General features: G+C 40.8%; 1 long non-coding RNA gene across 1 annotated transcript; it reads left to right on the top strand.

Moving 5' to 3' along the window:
* The first annotated feature begins 9,777 nt into the window (after positions 1 to 9,777).
* LOC145432405 (uncharacterized) lies at positions 9,778 to 11,551 on the top strand. Its single transcript, XR_013912693.1, has 2 exons — positions 9,778 to 11,051; positions 11,307 to 11,551. It is a non-coding gene; the product is annotated as an uncharacterized LOC145432405 (long non-coding RNA).
* The last annotated feature ends 12,970 nt before the right edge of the window (positions 11,552 to 24,521 follow it).

Genomic DNA, 24,521 nt, shown 5'->3' with positions numbered 1-24,521 from the left:
ACGCAGGAGTCACTGCAAGAGCTGGACTACCTGACTCCATCTACATTATTACTAAAGTATTATTGCCTAGGATCTATAGCACCAGTAAACAGTGGAACTTCTGTCTCTGTGTATGCCCACATTACCCTTAGGATGGTGTCTCAGCTGCTAGCCATCAGTTTCAGAGCTATTGCTGGAACGTGTTCACATGCACACAACACTGAAAGGTAATCTTTCTTTACACAGGATTTTTTTATTTGTAGAGATGTACCAGTAGAGTAAATAATAAGTAAATAAAACCCGCAGTTGAGATGACGATACCTGTTATCCTTAGGCAAAATTGGAAATCTGATGATTTTAACAATAGCTTCTGCATAAATTATAGAATATTTGAGCAAGATCTTCAGCTGGAAAATTACCTGTGCAGTTTAGATGACCATCACATGTGGGTACTGGGGACTTCCAGGACTTAAGGGCAGATTTCTTGGTGTTGAATATGTGGGTCATTTATCTAAAGATATCACAGTGAAGCCAAATGTGCCATTCATTTCTTTTCTTTGTTTTCTTTCTGTGTGTGTGAATGACCTCCTGTCTTTTTTGTGTATGTCTTCTCTTTTACCGCAGGAGAAGAAAGTGAAGGAAAGCTGATGTTTTTTTCAAATTAAATCCTACAAGACTAACCTTGTGATATCACGGGTCTAATCATTGCAAGCAGCAGACTTAATCAAAGCTGAATATACCAGACTTGAAGACTTAACTTTTCTGAAGGTTTTGGGAGTGTTTTTCCATAAGTACAGTTGTGATTTCATTTCAGGACTAATAGGTATAAAGAATCTATCGCTATAAAGTCCCCTTACTCATTCATTGCCATTGTCACAGCTTCAAAGAGTGTGTGCGCGTGTGCTGATTGGCACAGATTAGTCTTGGCACTCTTGAATGCATTTATTTTTGGCCTCTTGTAGGAGACCCTTTTGCTTACTCACGAGCACAAATAGAGGCAGCAAAAAGATAACACAGGAAATTCAGTCCTGTGCAGTTTTAGTTGGATTTCATGATATGTAATTGGCTAATTAATACATGCAAAGACTTGATTGCTTGATTAGCGGTGACTAGCTGATTGCTCAGATGAGAATCTAGGAACAATGAATGAATACACTTAGCGAATAATATCACTTCTGTCTGACAAAGAACAACTTAATGTGCTTCTGGATATGCTGCGGCAGAGATGACCCCTCTCTCTGCATGTGTCCAGGCTGGCCATGATTCCGCATACATTACCCTTGAATCAAGGCAGCCAGAATGGCAGAATTTAAAAGAGGCTCCCTCTTACTGACATCTACTTGTATTCTCTACCAACTGTGGCTCTATGAAATTTCTTACAATCCAATTTACGTTTCATGAGGTGTCAGAGCCAAACACAGCGCAGGAATAATACTGTCAGCAGGAACACAAAGGTCACCTGTTGTGTGGACATAATGCGCAAATTCTGTCAGCTATGCAAACACACAGGAGCACATGGGAGAGAATGAACACAAACGCGGGAGGATTCTGGCTTCGTGACTGGCAGGTGTCTGTGGCATTGACAGATATGATGGAACTGGCTATTATACAATAAAGCAGCAAGTCTCAGCTAACGCTACCTGACACATTGCTACCTCACCACTATTTTGACCGTATGCTGACCGCTCGTGGCTAAAGTTACTGCAAGCCTTTCACATTATGATTCTGATCCAAGGTCTGACATTGTGCTTCTCCTTCAGCCTCTCAGGTAATAATTGGTCTTGAGCTATAATCTGCGTGTAAACCTAGGCTCAGTCTCTGACAAGGGATTAAGATGACAATGTTGCCAAAAGCCATGAATGCACACTATCTGTCCCGCACTTTTTCCTTCCCAAATCTGACCCCGTCAGAGCTCTCCTTTTCTCTGTCCACTACCCCTCTCCCTCTTCTGGGGAAGAGGCTTAGACAAATGTTTTCTCTTTATAGACAAATGCTGCACATCAGTATTTATGACATGAAAATGCCTGCTGACCATTCATCTATGAGCGCACTACTCAGCCCAACGCTTGCATCAGGTAGAAGAGGATTAAAGGATGAGAGAAAAATAATGAAATGTGTTTTTTGACCTCCACAGGACATAGATAGGCAGCAGCAGACGTCACATACTTGATTCTGATGTGGTTTATATTAAGCTAACTTTTACAAGACACTGATCCCTCTATTATTACCTTGACGCTCTGAGCTTCTATAGGAGCACTGATAGGCTCAAAGGCCATTCTGCTAGCTTGATGAAAGATGACATTTCAGTAATCTGAGTGGAGATTTTTCCAATAACTACAACAAAAAAGGATAGTGTAGAGAAAAAAATATAACAACATTTTTTAAAAACTAAACATTATAGAGCATAAAGAATGAAGACATATTCTCAGTGTCATGCAAAACTGACAATGTAACTTTAAGTGAAATACAAAAATGAATTCATATCTTAAAAATATATGAGTCACAAGTAAGAAGTGAAGTTATTATAGTTCCTTATGTTTTCTCTTAAGTCTGTTATTGGTAATCAGTAATTAAGTTCTTATGCTTCTGTAATGCTTAATCCATCAGTATGCACAAGCGTTTTCACAAAATGATATTTTAAATGGTAAAATATATTGTTGTTAACCCTGAATTTTCTAATTTTGTTGTTGCTGCCTGTGAAGTTGTGTGTCAACTTGAGGAGGTCAAGATAGCCCTGTTGCAAATGAGTATCTCATCCAGCAGTAATTTCTAGTGTTAATTAGTGTTAATTAGTATCTGAGTATTGATCTGAGTACTGATAATATTTTTAGTCTAATAATATTGTTTCCCATTCAGACTCATATAGTTTGGCTACAGTGACAGATCATAGGACGGTCCTTCCATTACGACAGCTTCTCTTTCGTATTGCCACAGCTACAACTTCAGGCATTCACAGGCCTTATAATAAACGGCTCCTCCTCCACACTAAAGTCAGCACCTAGACTGCTGTGGGATGGGTTCCTTGCAATTTGTCAGTCCTTGCCCTCTCACAGCCCCTTGCCCAGCATTTTGTTCAACACATTTTTCTTTCTTTTCTAAAAATACTCAGTGGATTAAGGGTCATTTGTGAAGTTATACTTTAATAAAAATAGCTGCGGTGGCGGTGGGTGAACATCAGCTACGTTGTACTATTTTGAGAGATTTTGGTAGAAATACTGGTACAGGAAGTTTTGAACTTCCAAAGGCTGCTCAGTGGAATTTAGTGGGGAGAGGTTAAAAAAATGTGTCAGTTCACTGCACTAGCAAACCTAAAGAGGATGTCTGCACACCATGACATGACACAGCAGTCAAGGGGGATTGAGAGACAGCGTGGCCGGGATAGCGATAAGAGCAATGAAGAACGGTCCAGGTTTGACCTCTCACTTTGATCTAGCACACTGGATTCTCTGTGTGTGTGGTATGTGTTTAAAAAAAATGGAGACAAAATAAAATAAAACCAAATGCTTCCTTCTCTCCTTAGACCATCAAAAGAACTTGTGTTGAGGTATGCTCTGTCACTGATGCTGTGCCAATGTTTCTCTCAAAGACATACAGCCAAGGGCAGCGTGGAAGAGGGAAGGCAGGCGCAAAGAAACAAGAAGGGAGTGGTTTTAGCACAGGGATCATAATAATAAGGTTTTCAAGTCCTCCCTCAGCATGTGGGAGAAAGATGAAAACAGAGAAGCCCAAAAACCCTTTTCGCCCCGCAAAGAACAAACAAATGTTAAAGGCTGTATACATTTTCTCCTCTGACTTTATATAATGTGAAAAAATACTTTTAACCACCATTTATTTGTATTCAGTTAATTATGAACAGGATTCCCATTTTAACCCTCAGACACACACAGGTATCTATATCAAGACGGAGAGAGCAGCCATTACTGGATGAGAGCACCGAGGGGGGAGCGCTCCTTCCCACCCTCGGCTCTTCTTGCCTGAAATTCCAGAGGGAGGAGAGTCATTGATGCCTACTTGACCTGTCTGGTTTACATATTCATAAGGGGATGGAGAAGATGGATATGGCCCGGTGTCCCATTTGCTCTAACTTAATTCTCCCTCTCTCACTTTCTTCCACTCTCTCCCTCTCCGTCTGTCTCACCCCACCTCCGTCTACTAACCCCCACCCCCAGGGTGCACGCAGAGGCTTACACAGCAGGAGGTGAGGGTGACAGACAGCAGGGCTCGTCGAGTCAGACTGTTGCCAGTCACTGCATGTCAGCACAGTGCACTATCAGGCGGCAACAAAATGAAGGTCACATGAGCAATGATGCCTCTTTGTCACTCAAGTATGGTCATTCGGTTAGACTACGTTATATAGTAACGGCTTTCTGGGAGTTTTCCGTAATATTTTGGGGATTGTCTATCCCTGTGATTGTCTGAAACTGCTAGCGTTGTCTAATTTTATCTTCCTTCGACATTATAAAGACATTTGTTTCAATTTTAAGATCTACACTTTTGCGGCACAAGACAAAACTTTGGGGATTAATGATGTTCAAAACTGTGTGAGGAACAAAAAAAAAGGAAATTGTAAATTATTTAGTCCCCCCCCCCCATGTTATATATAAGATTTATATATAACCACTTTTTGGCATTGAAACTGGGCTATACATGATTAAACACACTTTTCATTGAGGCCTGGAAGAATGGTTACCCACAGAGATATCAGCTCTTGCTTATTACTTCCAGATCCTCGTAAATCACACGCACCCTTTGCTAAAAAAATGTAAAAAATGTAAAAAAAATCATAATTTCCATCTCATTACTTTTCTTGTTTTCCTACAAATGGAGAAAGGTTCCAGAAATAAACTTGAGAAACTGAAGGGACGTGAGAGACAGCGAACAAGCGCGCATAAGCCAAGAGGTAGAGCATAAGGAAAGATTGTGTGTCGTGGCTTGGCATTGTAACAGTTGCAGATTGGTGGAGGAGGAGGAGGCCTATAACTCAGCATGATAATAGCCGAGGCCAGAGACCGTGGCTCACCTTGCTGCAGCTCTACCACAGTCCACCTTTGCAGCGTAAACACCTCTCATATGCTCTCTGGACCTCATGTGCTTCTCACACCTATCATCCCAATTATAGTTCTCACTTTCCATCAGTGGGCAGACGAGAGAAAAGATGCCGTTGATGTGCCCTCTCTCTCTGACAAGCTTAATAGAGGTTCGGTCAGTGCCAGCTTCTTCTTGGCAACCACTAAGATTCAACGATATATTTTAAACAGTAGTTGTGGTCACTATATAAAAGGAAAATAAATAAAAAATCTTGGTAAACCTGTAATCGGATGTGATTCTGCAGAACAGTCTTGAGAAACTTTATGTTTTGCTTATACAACAGAAGCATTTTTCCACTAGCTCGTTTATATGACAATTACATCGACTAGTATCTTCTACTACATTGCAGAATAAGGTTTTACATATACAGTACATCTGATCCACAAATAAAATTTTATAGTCTGAGTATTGATTTCAATACATACTGAAGTTGGGCTATGATATTTAGTTCTGCAGACGGAAGAGCTTGCTGTATGGATCACAAAACACAAAACAGCATTACTGCTTTTCATCCCCTAACCTTTACCAAATGCCTGTTGTTGTACCTGTGTTGCTTCAGGTCCGCTTACATGGATGAAATGCCAATTTAAACTATTCCCCCTCCTTAATCTCCTTTTCATTCGCAAACCTAAACAAACTTTAATCATAGCATTTTACCTGGTAAACCTGAGGCACTGAAAAGGTGCAAAATTAAAGCCATTCTGCTGATGCAGATCATGCGGTCAATAAATACTTCTCTCCTTTATGCCAAAAGAGCACAGATATTAAACACATTTTTGCTGTTTCACTTGTAATGCGTGTTATCTATACGAATATATGAGCGGCATATCCCTTTTCATTAAATAAATAAATTTCCTCAGTTGCTTTTTTGGTTTGGTTTTGGGTTTTTTCGTTTCCCCATCATTTGAAAATGCAGAGTTTTTTTTGTTTTTCTTTCTTTTTACATAAGAGACTGAACTAAGTGTATGTTCATAATGGCGTATACTGCTATAAAGATATCTTCAGAGAGAGCAACAAATGCGCACAAGCACCCAACCTTCTATAACTGAAATTTTAGCATACCTCAGCTGATAATAATGACCCTCCAGAGAGCTACATTAGACCATTATAGTCCTAATGGGTTTTTGTCACTCAACACTGCCTGGTGATGTGTATGCAAACAGCCCTTGTGTATTTTAGTGAGCCTAAGGTTCCTGTGGGAGCTCCCTGTACGTGCCTTCTCAATGCCATAGTCAGGATGGATGGCAGCTCAATTGAATAAAGAGGCTCACTGCTGCACAATACAGCCAACGTGGTGAATTCACAATGAGGACTGGATTTACACCCTGCGTCTGTGTGTGTCTGAATTAGCATTTCGTACCTCGCCTTTTCTCTGCATGTGCATGTGCATGTGTGTTTATGGTAGGTTTCATCACCAGCTAGGACCTCACCATAAAGCCGCAAGTCTCCCAGTGGAAAAATATTGGTCTTGTTATTGAGCGGTGTCCGTGCTTTAAGTGGACCACAGCCCAAATAAAGATTTTGTGGATGAAAGAAGGGAGAGGAGTCATCAGTGGAGATTTATCTGATTCACCCTGCTTGCTTTGGGTGTGGCAGGGGAAAGCTACCTGTATACAAGAAGTGTGCGACACTGGAAATACAAAACCAAAAAAGGAAAAGGAGTGAAAGTCTGCATTAAGGCACTTCTTTATAGACATTTTAAAAATCAGAAGAGAACATGGGGATTCTGGACACGCAAGGCACGCTAAGCTGGGATCCAGGCAGACTATAAAATTCACCCATGCTTCCTTAACATTCATGATATTGTGCCAGGCGGCAGTCATAGCCGAAGTCTTTGTTTGGAAGTTTTTGTCATTTGGGAGCGAAAATTTGATCCAAGATTGTTATGAAAGCGCTTCCCTAGCAGTGGTGATGGGAAACAACAGGACAGCACTAATTCCACACCTGCCGTCAATACTGCTCCAGATTTACTACAACAATAATCTTGCGAAAGGCTAATTGCATGCCTCAAAAGTGTCCGGTCCTCTGAAGCCTCCTGTCTGTCTCAAAGGGCAGGATGTTCCACAAACCACAGACACAAAAAAATTAGATGCAAAATTATCAATAATGACAGTGTTTGGGTATCTGTGAATGTATCTTCACATACTAAGCTGGCAGCTCTCAGCATTATTCTCACTTACAAACAAGTGACCAAGAGAATGAGGGGATCGATTTGTCTCAGTCTGTTTCTAGTGTGAATGGATCCCAAATTCCTTATCTCGTCAAAACACTGAAACTCCCTGTCTGCTGTGAGCTGAGATGCTTCCATTATTTGCCTATGAATCAGTATTTAGGGAGGGGGAAAAGCCAGCAGAATATGGTATTATCTGAGTAGAAAGACTGAGTGGTATTAACCAGCTGGAAAGACTGTTGTGTTTGTGTTTCTACGCACTCATGTGGGCTCGCACACATGTGGTGGAAATTGCAGGCTGAATGAACAAAAGGTTTGGGTGCAAGTTGATTAAGTGTATCCAAGAAATCACCAACACACACACACACACTTCCACAGTGTACACTACAAAGCTAAGATAGCATTCTGAGTCAAGCCTCCAGTCGTCCTCTTCATCTCCTCTTCTCACCACTCTCCTTCTTTCCCCCCCACTTTGTCTCTTTCTCTCCATCTGTGTCAGTGGAGGTTGTTACATCTCAATCAGGCTCACAAAGACGCACAGGAGCACCTCCTCTTTGTCTGCCGTCACCCTCATTCAGAAGTAAGTCACTTTTCTCTTTTCCTTTCTTCTTTCTCCCCCTCTCTCCACTGAGTGCGCATTTGCTTGTCCGATAAAACAGAGGAGGTGAGACGGGGATGTCATACAGTTCGTCACTCTCTCTCTCTCTCTGTTCTCTTTACTCCTCACCCCCTGTTTGCTGTCTCTTATGACTAGCTCGTGCTCCGACTGGTGAACAACCCATCTATATTCTATGGAGATTACAGGGGCTTTGTGAAAGTGAAGGCAAGGAGATAGTCATGTGAAATGTAAACAGGGAGACATTGATTTGCTTTCTGAACTCGGTGTGTTTTTTATTTTTTATAATTTGTCTATGTGTCTGTGTTGCTGTGTGCATGTCATGAGTCTATTTGTCTGTCTGCCTGTTGATGACTTGTGATTACTTGCCCTTACTCTCAGAATGTGCTACATTAATTCTGCTCTTTCCTAGGCGCAGTGCATTAAGATGCCCAGCAAGTTACAAATGAGATTTGGTTACATTAAAAATGAATGTCCAGGAAAAAGAAGTAGCATTTACATGCTGGACAAGCGTAGCATCATCTATCAATTCTTTCATACAGTGTTTTGCATGGTTCTTTCCTTTAAAAAAAAAAAAAGGCTTTGTCTCAGCGGCTTAGTGTCCTGCTGGCTACAAGGGCGACCTAATCAGGCAGCAATTGGCAATGCCGCAGGAGTACAGTTTCTGCATCTCACTGATTATTTCATTGACTTATGGTTGTGATGGCTGGCAGCCTATCAATGCAAAGTAATTACAATAGGCCACTGTGAAGTTGAATAATTGATGTGCTTTTTTGGAGCTGATGTATGCTGAAAAACCTATCTGCCTCAAGTCCCGTCAGTAGTTTATCATGGGGTGAAAGAGGGGAGAGTGCAGAGGACTGCCAATGCTTAGTGTTGTAATAATGATGCTGGTCTGGGCCTGTCAGCACCAGGAGCACTGGGAGTTAGCTCCCAAGTTGGTTGCAGCTCAGCTATCAGCTTTAGCCTTGCCCTCGATCAATACCTGGAAGAGGAATAGCTCCGAGCTAAAGACACTCCCAAACTTTCAGACTGTCGATCAGCCTCCTGTTAAGAGTGTCAGCCATACATGATGGCTCCTCGCCGCTCTCTAGTGATTAGTGACAATGTGAAGAGTACTTTGTGATTGTGTGAGCAAACTGTAACCAACTGAGATAAAGACAGAAAGCCATACAGATCAAAAACAGCACTGTGTTGCAAAAACACATGGTGCCATCAGTGTATGTGTGTTACTTTCGGTACAGGTGAGCGACACGACACAGGCAGCTCAAGTATTAGATTCATGAGTTTTGAAAGCTTTTCAGCTACACTGTACAAGACTGAACAAGTCTTTTTTTTACACTATGAGTCAAGACTTTACAACTCTGGAGAGTTATCAGGGTGTTATTTCTTGTTCTTCTGTCGCAGGTTATGGCAGGATAAATAGAATATATCAAATATGCCTACGTAGCGCATGGCAGCACATTGTGTTGGAGCCTCTGAAGCTGAGCAATATTTAACTTCTTTTGCCAGATGGCCCTGCATTTTCTGTAGGTATTCATATTTCTGACATCACTGTGCCAACGCAGTGCTTTTATTTAATAAATAGGAAGATTCATGCAGTGACAATGTCTGACTTGATATAGCCCAACCTGTAGTTGTCTGATTCCTTTTAGAGGTAGACACCAACACTGACTTTATTTCAGTCCTTTTTGTTTAGTCATAGATTTGTCCTCAGTGACTCCAGTCTATCATTTTCTGTGGTCTTTCAGTACTCACAACAGTAAGTGAAAACATCACCATTTACCTGCCCCTCCCTTCCTTCCCTCCCCATCTCCAGCTGCCTCCCTCTTCCCGCTCCTCCACAACCACCCACACATGCAGGGCCTTGGAGTGGGGGTATGTCACCAGGGTGCAGAGGAGGGTGCAGAGGAGGCTACCCCCCCCCCCCCCCCCCCCGTCCTCTTCTGGCTGCCTCTGCCTCAATTTTATCCCACAACTTAGACATTCACATTATTCACACTCTCATTACACATACATATAGGATCTTGGGGGTGGGCACAATCACGGAGTCCAAAGTACCATCAGGGTGTACACCCCACCCCTGACGTCGTTGCCCACCTCTCAATTTTAAATACACTTAGTCATTGAGGGCTAGCAGGAGGGACTATGCGCTTACCTGCTGCTCCTTGGCAGGTAGCTCCATGCCCTCCTGGGTTTTAATTGCACCTTAGAACACATATGCATCAACACTACAATGAGCGGGTGGAGGGAGGTTTGGAGTCTTCTCCCACCCCCATTCTCTGCGGCCTGCTGGAGCGGGAGGGCTAGTAGGAGGAGTTGGCCGTCCGACTGCGGTCTGGGGTGTGGGGCCTCCCTGCTGCTGCGGAGTCGGGGTGGTCTGCCTCTCCCCACCGCAGGGAAAAGGGTAACACCACCTGGCTCTGGGTGCAATTCCCCCCTCCAGGGGCAAGGGTACCTAGACCCGGTTTGTAGAGTACGCTTGGGGAGTGTGATTGTGTGTACAGCGTCTCTTTATGTCTGTCTCCACGTTGGTTGAGTGTGGAGTGAGTGCATATGAGAGCATGAGGGTGGGAATGGATGTTTGTGTCTGTGTGTGCCTGTATGTCTGTGTCTATATGTCAGGTTGGGTATCAGACGCCACCTCTCTGGGGACACCTCAGGCCCTCCAAGGTTTGGAGGCCTATCTCCACCCACCACCACTTCCCCTGCCGGTGGCGGACTCCCTCAGGTGTCGGTGTGTTGGTGGTTCTTTGTGTCTGGGGGTGGGCGTCCGGGTACACACCGGCTCACTCCTTGGCGGCCGCTTGTCGGGGCCTGGGGCCTGGGGCTCGCTCGGGCCCCTTTGGAGGTGGGGTGCCCCCGGCCTCTCGGCCTGGGGCTCGGTCACTCAGGCACAGCTGGGGGCCGGCGGAGCTCACGGGCGCGTCACTGCAACTCCCCCTGACTTCTGCTCCGCGGCTGCTGGGCGAGCCCTCATCTGGGACTCTCCTCAGCTCTTACTGGGACAGTGGCGCGGCTGCCCCTCTGTTGGTCTTCCATGGTCTCTTGTGTTCTGGGGGCCTCTGGATGTCTGGAGTTTTGATCTCCTCCATACCCGCTTCACACCCTGGAGGACGGGGCTGTGGCCCCCCCACACTCCCTAGCAGATCATTACATGGAGAAACCTTTGGAATGCAAGCATGCTGATCCACACAGGTATGCACACATGGGTATTCACAGACGCGGACTAAAGCTTTCTTGGCTTTAAGACATGCATGCGCTCAAAGCACACTGTGCGCTGTCTATCTTGCGTGCTGCACAATATCGTTTATTATTTAGTAAATATTGATATCTATGACTAGCTAGTTTATTGTGATGGTGCTTTGTTTTTTCTATTATTATGTTGCTCTTTGTTGTTTGCTGTCTCCTCTGTTTGTTTTTTTTGTTTGGTTTTTTTTTTTCTCCATACAGGTGACCCAGGAGTTCTTTTTTTTTTTTTTTCTCTCTCTCTTCCCCCCCCTTCTCACCGTCTCTTCTCCCCTTTGGTTTTCTTTCTTTCTCTCCCCCTCTTTCTCTCATTCATTCCCCCTGTCCTATTTATTAAAAAAAAAAAAAAAAATGACAAAGGATGAACTGAAGCTCTGCCATCACGTAATGTCGCATACTGCTGTTTCTGATGTCATTTAAGAAAAAAAAAAAAAAAAAAAAAAAGAAAACATCACCATTTAGAGTGCCTAGCGTTCTGCTCTGATTCTGACTATTGTCAATTCATTTTCTATGGTTATTTGGACAAACCCAGCCAACACTTGACATAAAATTTGTATCTCAACAGACTTTTATCCATTACCAAGTTCTCAGGTTGTTGTGTTCTGTAGCTTTTGTGGTCTATGAACACGCTGCCAATGACAAACTAATGTACTGTGAATCAAAGCTGCACTAAAAACATGTTCAGTCCCTACTGAGGGAGAATCCATTTCTAGTCACATCAGTATTGTTAGCTCACTTGTCAATAGGTATTTTTTCCAAGTACATCTAAAGTTTTTATTTAGGCTTTTCAGAGTGTTTGCTAGTCAAGTAGCTAAATAGCAGCATAGTCTAGGGGGGATTGATTGGGATCCTGTCATAATAAACCTCTTCCTCTATGTCTGGTTCTAATGATGGCTTTACATAATGTACCTTAGGGCATTCAATAAGAAAACAAGATGAAGATAATATTTATCCTGAAATAGGGCAGTTATAATAAGCATTGATTAGAAAGGCATACTTCTTGTTTTATTCCATTTTTCTATACTATTCGTGGACGTTCATGTTATTTTGTGCCAGACATAGGTCCCTGACAGTGGTTTTGCGACCGTCTACCATGATTTATTTTCTTTTCATGAGGCAAATAATCTCTCTTTTTGCTTAGTTGCCAAGGCTTGGCTCAGACTCTTGGTCAGTCTGCCGCTCTCCATGTCTCTCTTACCTTCCCATACTCTATCTCGCTGCAGTGCCCACAAGCCCCAGAGCCAAACTCCACCCTGACTCACTCACACAGCATCCATTATGTATGGGCCAGAAATTGAAGAATAACAGGCTTGGGGCAAAGAAGTAAAACATAAATAAAATACAACAAATTTAGGGAGAGAATAAAGGAAATGGCAGTGGTTATATCTATATTTGTGTTTTGAATATGCATACCTTTTCAGCATTAGAAGACTGATATTAGCTAAAATATTGCTAAGATTATTCCACATTTTATGACTGCAAGCAGAATGTAACATGCAGTTAGGTGCATAAATATTTGGACAGACTTTTTTCCAATTTTGGTTCTCTACATTACCACAATAAATTTTAAATGAAACAACTCAGATGCAGCTGAAGTGCCGACTTTCAGGTTTAATTCAGTGGGCTGAACAAAAAGATTGCATTAAAATGTGAGAAACTAAAGCATTTTAACACATTCCCTTCATTTCACGGGCTCAAAAGTAATTGCACTAATTAAATAACTAAAAATAAAATGTTCATTTCTAATACTTAGTTGAAAACCCTTTCTAACAATGACAGCCTAAAGTCTTGAACTCATGGACATCACTAGATGCTAGATTCCCTCCTTTTTAATGCTCTGCCAGGCCTTTACTGCAGCGGTTTTCAGTTACTGTTTGTTTGTGGGCCTTTCCGTCTGAAGTTTAGTCTTCAACAGGTGAAATGCATGCTCAGTTGGGCCAATATCAGGTGACTGACTTGGCTATTCAAGAATATTCCACTTCTTTGCTTTAATAAACTCCTGGGTTCCTTTGACTGTATGTTTTGGCTCATTATCTATCTGTATTATGAAACTCAGCCCAATCAATTTGACTGCATTTAGCTGGATTTGAGCAGACAGTGTGTCTCTGAACATCTCAGAATTCATTCGGGTGCTTCTGTCCTGTGTCACACCATCAGTAAACACTAGTGTCCCAGTGCCACTAGCAGCCATGCACGCCCAAGCCATCACACTGCCTCCACTATGTTTTACAGACGATGTGGCATGCTTTGGATCGTGAGCTGTTCCACGCCTTCTCCATACTTTCTTTTTACAATCATTCTGGCAAAGTTTAGCAAACTCCAATCTAGTCTTTCTATTCTTGAGGCTTATTAGTAGCTTGCACCTTGCAATGAATCCTCTGTATTTACATTTATGCAGTCTCTTCTTTATGGTAAACTTGTATATGCCTATCTCCTGAAGAGTGTTGTTTACTTGGTTGGCTGTTGTGAAGGGGTTTCTCATCACTATGGAAATGATTCTGTGATCATCCACCACTGTTGTCTTCCGTGGACGTCCAGGTCTTTTTGCATTGCTGAGTTCACCAGTGCTTTCTTTCTTTCTCAGGATGCACCAAAGTGTAGATTTCTCAGATTTTTTTTTCTGTTTTGACAGCTTAAGGATGACTTGTTTCACATGTACGGAAAGTACTTTTGATCACATGTTGGCAGTTCACAACAAAATCCTCCAAATGCAAGCAAAGAACCAAAACTTGTGTCAGTGTCCAAATATACAGTACATGGACCTAACTGTAGATACAGTGGATTTCAAATATTCAAAATAAAAGATGGCTCACTATCTCTAAGAGGAATAGCTCCAAGCAAAAGACACTCCCAAACTTTTACATTGTTGATCAGCATCCTGTCAGCAGTGTAACCCATGCATGATGGATCCGTGCTGCTTTCTATTATATGATTAGTGACAAGGTTAAGTGTTCTGTTAATAATAACAGGCCTGGAGCAAAGAAGCAAAAACCTAAATAAAATACAACAAATTAAGTTACTGATATATCTGTTATTGTTATAGTTACATTTATCTCTTTGCTATATGGGGTGGATTTGCATTGAGATTGTGCAGACGTGTGGTCACTAACCCCGTAACATCAACTTATCAGTCATTTGAATAGAGCCCAAGTGAATACGGCCCCAATCACACAGGCCTAGAGACCGGTCAGTGACCCCTTGGCAACCAGATGTCACTAGGGAAAAATGTGTATTCCCCAGCTAGTTGGCAAAAACCTGCTTGTGATTGCTTGGCCACTAGCATATTGTTGCACTTGTTTGCATCAGAACAACAAGTAGGAAAAGTGCAACACAAACCGCAAACAGGGACCATTTGCCTTCAAAGTAAAAGCCACCTACAGGAACACTGCCATCTAGACATATTTCCCTAGCATCCACTGACTGAATTACATTCAATATGTCAGCCAAATCCTGAGCATTGTACGCATAATATCACATGACTGTACACACAATACTGGTTAATCTCTTGAGCCAAGTGCAAAAATGATGGCTGCAGTAATAAAATGCTGTAATTAATATAAAATAAAAATTCATAGCAGTTCATATTTACAAGCAAACTTCATCTCCACATCACTGCAACTTTATCTGCTGGTGACATCAAGCACTCAAGGTTGGTGATACTTTTCGTGGAATCCTCACCAAAACCACCACACACCTAATAATACTGCTAATAATAAGGGAAATCAGAAATATGATTAATGCCTAAATAACTGAAAGTAGGAATAGCATTTAGGTTAATATATCACGTATGCTGGGAATTTGTAGCAGCATGTTGTTGTTTGGTCCATATTACTGACTGTAATAATCATTCTTCTTACTGTGAGCACATTATTGAAATGTTTTGAGTTTTTATGTTTTGTTTTGTTTTGTGGTTCATCTTGGCCCTGACCTGCTTTCCTGCTACAAGAATCTCAGCCACGCCACTTCTCATTTGGCTCTCATTTTATGCAGACATCCCACAACCACATGACCCTTTTAACCACAACAAGAGACGAGGCTTAAATTGGCTATAAGACGTGGAATCAAAAGTGTCCTCATTTGGTTGGAAAATGAAAAGGCTGTGCATATTCATGCACATCGTAAATTTGAATTAATTTACAATGCAAATTATAAACAAGCACGACTTTATTTGGACGAATGCTCATTGAATGAGAGAAATCTATAACTATCCTCTATGGCAAGCTGAAATGCTTTTTCTCTAAAACACATTAACTGAGCTCTCTGACTGAAGTAAGGAGTTCTTTTGTCAAAAAAAAGAAGAAAAATCCTGTACAAAGAAATGGATTTTGTGTCTCTTCCTCTTCTCATCCCCACAAAGATTAGGTTATAAGGTTTCTTCTCTTCCATCTCCTATCAGACAAAGATACCGACTACAAGGTTTTCTTCTCATCAAGAAAAAAATCCCCAATACATTTGCTTATGTACTCCAACAATTTAGGCATGTCTTTTTCTGGGAAATAGAAATGCCATTTCCTTTTCGCATGGCAACTGTTAGAAGGCACGCAGGTAGTCAAGCATGTGAGATAATGACTGCAATCGTGCAAAAACACACACACATTTACCTGCTATCGTTTGCCATTATTGGAAAAAAACTGAATGGTATATTAAGTCATTTACCTCTGCTTCATATCAGTAAAAGCATTCAGGTGTGGTTTATGATTCCACCTACGCTATCTGTTCCCTAACAGCACAAACTGACCTTAAAGGACAACAGCTAACCGGTCATGTGTTGGTGTTCTGATGTCTCTTTCACTAAATTTGCAAACTCAGATGTCATGTAGGGCCACTGCTAATCAGTTTGAAAAAAAAAACAACCAAAAGAAAACAACTCGTAATACATTCTCTTTTGCATGTTGGAGAACAATACAAAAGGATGAACACGTCAAATAAATGAGAAGCAAAAGGATTAAATTACTGCTACTAAATAAGTCACTTAGTGTTTCGCACTACCTGCCTTCCTCTGCTGCCACATGCTCTGTCAGCAGATTAGCCACTTAAAATGCATTGGGCTTTCTTTCCGAAAGACCGACTGTTTGTAACAAATAAACCACATTAGCTATTTATTGCAGGTTCTACAGTATGGATGAGGAAGAGGACAGTTAGATTGTTACACAGCCTTTTTCTCTAAATTTGTTTGTATACGTGAACTCTGAACATTTACTGACAAGAGAGCGTCTGTGTCACTGCCGTCTCACTGCTGGTAATATCCAAGCTCATGCGCTTGCGATCATACATTACACCAATGGCAATGTCAGTTTAATGTATGATCTGACCTGATTTAGATGTTTGTGTTCTCACATGCAGCAAAAGCTGGAGAAGTTAAGAGCTATAGTGAAATGTGTGAAAGTGTCGTCTTAAGAGAGTCTTATTGCATCTTTGTTCCATCTACCGCAGATGAGCACAGTCTGGATGCATTGTGAGAATTCATACAAAGATTTTTTTTTAACTAACTTGAATAGAAATTGGCAAAAGAAGGTTAAAAAAATTCAATACTTGAGAGCACTGGGGACTAAGACTTGTATAATTAATGTCCTTGCATATGGTGTCTTGCCAGCAATAGATCTCCTTTAATAGGCACACATTGTGAAATATATAATGGAAGGTGGTTTAGCACAGTCTCCCAGTCTGCCACTCTCACAGTCAAAAGATTGGTAGAATAAAATTACATTAGCATATTTAAACTATCCGTGCTTAGGAAATAAAGGTGTCATAAAACATTTATAACCACACCAAGTATATATATATGTAACACCTTACAATTCTAGAGCAGAGAGGGTTCACTTCCAAAGGGCATTCTGATTACTCTCATCCCTTTTTTAAGACAAACAGCATGCAGGCAAGAGCCAAATAGAAAATGCTTTGTATATACTGTGATATAATGCATAACAGTCTCAATATTCCCTTGTATTATTGTTCTTCAACACTCTTAAATAAAAGGATAAAAAAAATCTACGTTTATGTGTCTCGCTGCTATAAAAAATATTTTAGCATGGATAAAATTATGCAGGTTGCACCATTGCTGAAAGTTTTCAAAACATAAACTTGTCCTCATAAAAAGTAAGTTTATTTCTTTTTTGATCTGGCTAGCAGGGGCTGGCATTTAGAGTAAAACACACAACAAAGCTGGGGTATTTTTTACTGCCTGGATACATTTTGATTGACATATGAGTGTGCAGTCTACATCCCTCCCTGATGATGACTGGTTTAAAAAAAAAACAAAACAAGACAGCTGAAACAGAAGTCCACTGACCAATGGGTGACTATGTTCAGTAGTAATTTTAATCTATCTAGGCGTATCTAGTCTGGGGTAGCTGTGCTGGCTGATAAGCTGACCAACTGGAAACAGGAGGCACCGGAGGCCCTGAGGTAGGTGGAGAAGGTGAAGACAGCATCAGAAAAGTCAAAGTGATGCTGCCAAGGGCTGAGGCCTCAGGAGCAGCACTACATCTTATCTCCTGCTGCCTCTCAGTAGACCTGCAGCCCTGATTCGGATGCAGGTCGTTTAGAGCAAGGAGGGCGGCTCTCAATCAAAGCAACTGGACTCTCTGAATCCTCGGAGATGCTGCTTTATATGAGGAGAAATGTCAGCAATGGTACCATTGCTCAAAAGTTTACAACCTGACAAAATTCTAGTATTTTTTTTACTGTTTCAGAGAGTTTTCTGTATCTGTCTGCCAAGACAAACAGGTAAAATAGGCAAAGTGGGACTAGAGAGACTAATTTATTTGAATTTCACATTCTTTGTGGCACAAATTAGAATTTGTTAGCTCTGTGTGACATGCATGATAAACTTCTTAGACGTACCTGGCTGCTGACACTAAGGGAGACAGATGACATGTAGTTACAGTAAGAAACTTTGCTAAAACTTATGTGGTGGAACAACAAAGTGCCGCAGGTTTCCTAAGATTCAAAGACTAAAATAGCAAATAAACCCTGAACAGGTAAACAAATGAACCAAACTAGGGAAGCCGATCACTCGATCATTTTACATTACCGGAGGGAAGACACAGACAAAAGAAACGCGGGATAATATGGCATAGGTGTGTTCGATCACACAGTTAAAAGAGTGGGCAAAGGAAAAAGAAAGGAAAGAAAAACACAGAAGGAGATGTGGAAACTACAACAGAACAGGAAGTGACTAAAAGTAAGGCAGAAAAACAACAAAGACAGAAAGTGCACAAACAAGAAGACACTCAGAAACACGAGAGGAAACAAAATAAAACTAAGGTGACATTGTGGTGGACTTCCAAACAGCTTCAGCGGCAGTGTGCGTTCTGAAAGGAGTGTGAGCAGTGGAACGACGTGCCCAGCACTATTGTGAAATGGTAGTTGGTAGGTGTTCCAGACCATTGTCTACATTTTGTTGCTGTGAACTGAAACCAGGGGGGCAGTGTCTAAACTAAGCGGAACATTCAACAACTGGGCCTATTCTACTTGTGTTTGCGCTGTTGTTGGTTGTCGAGCTTAGCTAGTTGCAACTTTAATATACAAAGAACTTTACAGAAAATTAACCCAAACATTTCTAACTTTAACTTCATTGCAGGTATTGTCTGTGCTTCTCATAGGTACTTTTGATTATCTTTGATGGGTACATTTGCATTGTTTCCTGTCATTTCACACTCCTCTTCCTTTTAAAGCCAAATTTTGAACCAGCAGTCAGATTCAACCCATGCTCTTATTGTCTCTTTGAAAAACTGCAAAGAATGTGTGTCCCTGTAGCCTTTGGGTCACAATCTCCCCGTCCTTGTTGCCCAGTCTCACAGAAACCGCCATCAACACATGACCATAAATCCTTCATTAAAGGAGCTCAGCTTCTTCCCAAAGCACTTTTTTCAGCATCACCCTGGACCCTTACCACCACCGGTGAATGGTATGCTGAGCGTATTCCCCAATCTGCATGTGCACACAAGAAGCTTTAAAACTGTTAAAGACAGTGCATTTGTGCTGCTTATTCGATATTGCTGTGAACACCACTGCTTTAAGCCACCTGGGCAAACAGGTTATTGCCATATCAATCATTTACACCGGCATCCAACAGTCGAGACCACAGACAATATTGACCAACAGACTGACAGAGATTAATGCTGCTGCACATAAACAGACCTATTCACCGCCTCTTCTACCTATCCCCTTCACCAGACACCATCTATTCTCTTCTCTTCTCTCAGTTATCTGTTTTCTCCTGTACTCTTTAAGTCATCTATTTTCTATTGTGTTATTTGTCATTCTCCACTTTCTGTTCTTTTATTTTGTTATCTTTTTGCTTTGCTTTTCTTTCCTCCAGCAAGAATAAGAACAAATCCCAGTCTGCTAGCTGTGACTTAAGTTTGACTCTTTAAGCTGTAGAAAATTGGATTATATTAGGCATTAACCAATATATGAATAGAAAAAAAAATAATGACTGTAATGTCTAGTAATTTACTTGAAACCAGCTCATTTGGCTGAAAATACCTCCGAATTAAAAAGTGCATAGCTGATTGACATAATAATCCAAAGATATTATGAATACACAGAGGTATACTGTCCATTAGAAACAAATGTACAGAACCAAACATTGAGAGAGAACTGTTCGGTGCTATGGATAAAATAAGTATGAGTGCTGCAACAATTTATGACACTAGCATGATGATTCAGACAAGATAAAGCATAAATCATCTCATGAACAAGTTAGGCCTTTGCAAAAACTTTAATAAATCAGTCATTTACGCGAATGTGTTCCTGTGTGTATGTGCTTTTCAAACTACCTTGTGTTGTCGTTGGGGGGGCATGCACAAATCTCTGCATAAACTAGGTCTACAAGCACTGCAGCCACAAATCCATGATTAATCCCCGATTAATTTCAGCAACAATTTCAGATCATAAATGCACAAAAATGTTGAAACCTTGGTTGTCTTAGAGAATATAAACACATGCTTTAACATCATGTCTTTTATCCTGTCCTCCTTCTTTCACCCCAACCGGTCGCGGCAGACGGCCGCCCCTCTCTGAGCCTGGTTCTGCCGGAGGTTTCTTCCTGTTAAAAGGGAGTTTTTCCTTCCTGCTGTCGCCAAAGTGCTTGCTCATAGGGAATCATGTGATTGTTGGGTTTTTCTCTGTGTATATTATTGTAGGGTCCACCTTACAATATAAAGCTACAATATACTTGAGGCGACTGTTGTTGTGATTTGGCGCTATACAAATAAAATTGAATTGAATTGAATTATTCTAATATGCATAATGATCAGAAATTTTTTGCACAGTTGTCCAAAACAACATTCAAAAATGCTTGAATTCCATCAATTTCTGGCCATTGTCCCACAGATGCTGATTCTTACATCCATAAAGTCTCATCTTGTTCTATACCTGTCTTGTTCAGAACCTTTGTTCCCCAATTTTTTTCATATATACTATGCTGTCAAGTTTTAAATGAGTGTATCTAATATTCTGTATCTATATTATTTCTGTCTATGCCTCGATTCTTTTTTCTTTCTGTCCTTTAACCAAGGAAACACATTTTCATTTCCTGGTTTCCTCTTTGGAAACTATAGTTTTGGTTTTTCCATTTGGAAATTCTCCTCCATTATTGCTTTAGTGCTGTAGTCTCTGCTACACCAGGAGGTTCATATGTTTCCCTGCATAGGGAAATTGGGGCATGTGAACATGTAAACTGCAGATAGGGTCTGTTGATCTCTGTTACACTAATGGACACACTGGACGAACAAAATTTGCCCTGCACACATTTTATGAATCAATATTCTTGGACTTATTTTATATACATGATAAGAAAATGTCTATTAATGTACTCATATAAGGCTCCGTGAGAGGGTAAGGCACCTATTTCAAATACCGTAGGTTATACTGGACGTGACTGAGAAAGTTAGACATCTCCCCGCAAATGACTGATGAACACATATTCACTTTAGATTTTTTTTAGCCAGAAAACCATGATGCCTGTTTTGCGAGCACATTAACCCCACACAACCTCATGAGACCTTTTTCTGAGTTCAACATTTACTTTAAAATGCCATCTCCAAAGATGGAAAACAGCTTATCAGCTTGTAAGTCATGTGTGAGGCATTTGAACTGTTCTAACCTGCAAGAAAGTTTAGGGAAGAGCAAGTCATGACATCCAAAGCAATTCTGTTTGTGCAGTAATGCGCACAGCTTCCTGGCTCAGTTATATTAGATGTTCCAAAGATGACTTGTAAAGCCTCCCCCACACACACACACATCCTTATTTGCTTTTTTTTCATATACAAATAAATCCATATAATACATTGTATATCTGCATAGCATCCACATAATTACACTTAATTTGCCTCCACATTTTAAATTTAATTAAAGCTGGCTCCGGTTTTAATTTGTGTAGCTTAGCTGTATTGCACGCCAGGCTAATATGTCCTAAGATTTTTGGATGATTCACATGATGAGATGTTTTTCCATCTTTCGCAAACCTGAGGTAGAATCACATGCAGTCATCTAAACAGGATATTTTTGCCGCACGTGAAAATCACAACTTATTTTTATGCTTCAAGTCTATTCTCCTCAGTTTTACACACGTACCTATGCTGACTGTAGATAGGACTCCAAGCATTGTCAAAATGCAGGGGTCATACACTCAGTGCTGCACTTGAAAGCATCTTACGTGCACACAAACTAAAGGTGATTTTATTTTTTCTTCCAGTACAGAGAGAAAGAAGGAGATGTTTTAATGATAACTTCATCCCCCTGTGGCTGAAGAGCCAGATGAGTAAATCAAGTGAAACCAAGTGTTAAATGCATGAGAGTAGAGCTGATATATTATTGATGATCCGTAGCATTGCATGACCAACCACACACACACACACACACACACACACACACACACACACACAAACACAGATATGCATGCACATGCACTTACAAACCATAAATGCAAGCTCAAGCACAAATACACAGACACTGCACATATAAAGCATCCATTATTCAGCTTACTGTATATGCATCAGCATGGAAAATTTAAGTTCTGGGCATGAACTGTACACTGGCAACAAAAACAATTTGCACATTTAAGGCACCTTTGAAAATGTCTGAATCCAGTTACAGTACATTTGATAGTAAATGATATTTATCTTAAAGAAAGATCACAAATGTCAAACAAACAAAGATATTTGGAAGTTATGAGTCATCCATTTCATTGACTTCAATAACTGTTATATTGATTTTCCTTAGGTTTACATCTAAGATTGTTCAGTCAATTTTAGAGCCAGTCATTTTAATCCAATCCGACTTTATTTATAGAGGACATAAAAAAACAACATAAAGTGCTTTTCAAAATACAAAAACATACAAAGAAGGAAAAACAAATAACATTTTTAAAAAAAATCAATAAACTACTCTACTGTAAGAAAAATTAGGCATACACCAACCAACCTACTCCCATTTCCAACACAATACTGATATCTTGGGTCAGGGTAGCTTTCAATACTATTGTTAAATAAGTAGTCTGCATTTCTTTAAAAAACAAGGGAAAGAAAGAAAGAAGAAAACTGAGCTGTATTTCCCACTTTGAAAAAGTGATGCATCCCTTTATTTGGAATGCAAATGAAATTTTAAAAAGTATTGTCACAATTCATCTGATTAATTTGCACTAGTTTAATTTCAGCTCAAAGTGAGAGTCATTACTCATTAGGTTACTTCATACTGCCGTCATTTACAGTTGCTGTCTCTTTCTCCTTTTCCGGCATTTCTTCACACACACAGCTGAAGTAAAACAATTTCAAACGAGCTGATGACAACGTGTGTTAACCTAAGTGTAATAAAAGCTTCCCAACTAGTGGCAACTCAACTCCTCTACAACTTTCAGTTCCCTCAGAGCAGTCTGGTTAGTGTTCTCTCCTGGCTGTCTCCACACGAACCATCAGGTCCATGTAGAAAGTCTCATCCAACGCTTTTGTCATTCACGGGGATATGTTCAAACTTCCTTTAGTGACAACCTAATTAATCAAAGTCCACAAACAGAGCTAAGAGGAGTCGTGGTGGCATAAGAAGCTCTACCAGGAGAATATCGTGATTTCCTCTATTTGGAAGCTGCTGGATTTCACTTCCAGCACATCCAGCAAATCGACTTGTTTTAGGGCAATATCGTGGTTTGAATTGAACTACACAATTTTAAGACTGCACAATGATAAATAATACTTGAGAGTACCCACTCCAGCTCAAAGACGACGCTCATGGGAGTAAGGATTACTCTTCCTGAGTAAGAATCCAAATTTGATGATATGAGAGAAAGACAAGGACTGAACAGCATTGTTGAGGAGTACTCTCCTGCTGGTGACCAGGTTAGGAAGCTTTTGGAGAGGCTCAAGAAAAGACAAAGAAAGTGGTGTCAAAGACCCTACAGTAATACAGAGAAAACTCCAACAATCACACAGCCTCTTATGAGCCACCCCATGCGACAATGGGAAAAAGGTACATTTTAAAAGGGGAAAACCTGCGGCAGAACCAGGCTCAGGGAGGAGCAGCAATCTGTCGGAACCAGTGTTAGGCGAGGAGAGAGAGGCATGTTAGCTATTCTGAGTCACCTTCACAATACATGCCTCAAATAGGAGTAGACAGTGATGCTTTCTGTTTTTTCTGTTCCCAAAATGCCATCCTCATCTTCTTCTGAACAGAGGCTGTATAAATAAAATAAAACTGAATTGAATTAAAGTGATTAAATTGCTGCAGAAAGCTCACTCTGCTCTGGATGTAACTGGTTGCATTACATTCTTTAATTTGTCCAGCACAGACAGAAGCCAAAAGGGACGCAAGCAGACGTGCCCACCATCTCCTAAATCACTGCCTGCAGTTTGTCCTAGTGGGCAGTGGTCTATCTGATATAGTTGTGACTTGTACAGGAGATTTCAAGTGAACTGTTTTGTCTCTAAACCTATGAAGCTCTCACACAATCAGTATAAGTCTATCAATAATCTACAGTGGAATATGTGGTGGGTCACAGGATTTCCATGTTTTTGTTTACATTGCAGCAATGGATGACTTTCATTGACTTGAATGCTGATTTTTAGTCAAGATGCCTTTGAATTTTGTGTGATAGCACTGAAAATATCCAGTAATTTCTCATTAAACCTCCTTTCACCTCCACTGAGTGACTTCTTCTTAATTGGAATGTGAAATTAACATATTGTCATGAAATAGCTGAAGGGATTCAAAAAAAAAAGAGAAGAGAAACAGTGATACGAATGACGCATACTGCCATCAATCAATGGGCAGCGTAATGACAGAACAGAAGCATGCTCAGGGTTATTTTTAACCTCTATTTATATTGCTTTTAGTGCCTTGTTATTTCAGAGCTAAACTCTGCTACAACCTAGCATCATTACACAGATTCTCAGCTGGGAGCACAACAACAATCTTTGACTC

Source organism: Astatotilapia calliptera, chromosome 1 (genome assembly GCF_964374335.1).
Source record: "Astatotilapia calliptera chromosome 1, fAstCal68.1, whole genome shotgun sequence".
NCBI lineage: Eukaryota > Metazoa > Chordata > Actinopteri > Cichliformes > Cichlidae > Astatotilapia > Astatotilapia calliptera.
This window is presented reverse-complemented; position numbering and strand designations above follow the sequence as displayed.